Below are 1835 nucleotides of genomic sequence, written 5' to 3'. Positions count from 1 at the left end.
CGGCTAGCTTTAAGTAATTAGACCTTATATCGCTATAGAGGATTAATTAGCTTAGTAAAATACGGTATTAAATACCGTAGGAAGCCTATAGCGCCGATATAGCTCTCTAACGTAGCTAGATTATTAGGGAACTTAAGCTAGGCGAAGGTAGCTATTCGTTCCTTAGTCGTTATTAACCTAACGCTATCTATTCTAAAGCTAAGAACCTGCGCTAATAGATATCCGATCTAGCTCTTTTTTAGAGAAATTATCACACTTAGTCGTTAGAATAGGCTAAAGATAATTTCGAGGTATCGGAGGTATTCTTCTTCGGACTATAAGTAGATAATTATATCGTCGATAAACCCTCTAGCGAAATCGGCGTATGGCCGTAAGATCCGATCTATGAACCTTTATACGTACGCTAGGCTATTATAGAAGCCTATTAGCGCTACGGTAAACCTTTCGAGACCTTAGTGACTTATCACGGTGAACTTATAGCGATATCCTTTTCTAACCGCGAATTAGAAGAAAAAGCTAGATATATTTATTACGGTGATATACGTGGCACCTCTTAAGGAGCGGATAACCTCGTCTTACCGCGGCAGGGGGTAATTATCCGGCACGACTACCTTATTTAAGGCTCGTAGATTAATAATAACACGGCCCTTATGTTTACCGTCGACCACCCTCTAGACTACGAAGAGGGGTGCCGTAAAAGGTATTAGTTTAGTCGCGTATTTTATATAGTTCTGCTTATATAAGGCTTTATATATCTCGTTAATAAAGTCACGCTCTTTCTTACCTTAAGGATAAGGTCTTTAAGTAACCTTATGCTTATATTAATTATTAACTAACGGTATAATTAACTCGTTATCTTCTGGCACCTTTATAAGCCCTATATCGGTGAAGACTTTATTAAAGCGTTATAATAGCGCTATCGCCTTATCGCGGAACCTACTATCGGCGGCGTAAATATATATACCGTTATCTATAATAGTCTTAGGTAGGTCGGGGGTCTTAGTAATCTATAGAGGACCCTTATAGTATTCGCGATATAGTATTTTACTCGTATTAGATCCCTCGGTATTATCGAGGTTATCGCGGTCTAATAAAGCGGCGCTACTAGCTCGTTATTAATTACTACGGCCCTAGCGTTAGTTAACTTCGAAGGACCTTATTAAGTCTATCGCGCTATCGTTAGTTATTAAGAAATTCGCGATTTCCTCGGTCTATAAGGCCTAATAGCCGATTTCCTTATATTCGCTAATATACCTAAGGCGTTACTTACGGGAGATCGTGATATCTTCCTCTATATAGTTAATAAGGAGTATATTTAGTCCCGTGCGGTCGTTAACGAGGGTATATATAGCCTATAGGTACGTGGAATTAAAGGTAAAGCTTCTACCTAACGGTAGCTCCTTCCACGAGGCTAGCACGAGCTTTATTATACCGGCTAGGACCGTATAATCCCTTATAGCCTTAACGACCCTATTCACCGGGGTAGCTTTTGCCTTAACTACCGTGATAGGTATCTCTAAGTTATTTAACGCGCCGATCCTAATAATATCCTTATTATAGTTAATAGAGGCTCCGTAAGGTTTAAGCTATACGTTGCCGAGTAAGGCGTTAGAGCCGATAGATAGTAGGACCTAAGCCCTAGATTAGAACTTAGCTATGATATTCTAACCGTTCTATCGGCTAGCGGCGAAGAAAGTAAAGATCGCGAATTCGTTTATAGCTATCTTTCCTCTATCGACGCCTCGAATAGTCGCGTAGTATCGATATTCGATCGTATAGTCGAATTATTAAAGGACTTTAGCGTTAATAACGGGCGTGCCGCAGCCGGAATTAGG

This window comes from Emericellopsis cladophorae, assembly GCF_022114955.1.
Source record: "Emericellopsis cladophorae strain MUM 19.33 chromosome Unknown NODE_6_length_900724_cov_123_231613, whole genome shotgun sequence".
In the NCBI taxonomy this organism is placed as follows: domain Eukaryota; kingdom Fungi; phylum Ascomycota; class Sordariomycetes; order Hypocreales; family Bionectriaceae; genus Emericellopsis; species Emericellopsis cladophorae.
Note: the sequence above shows the minus strand (reverse complement) of the source record.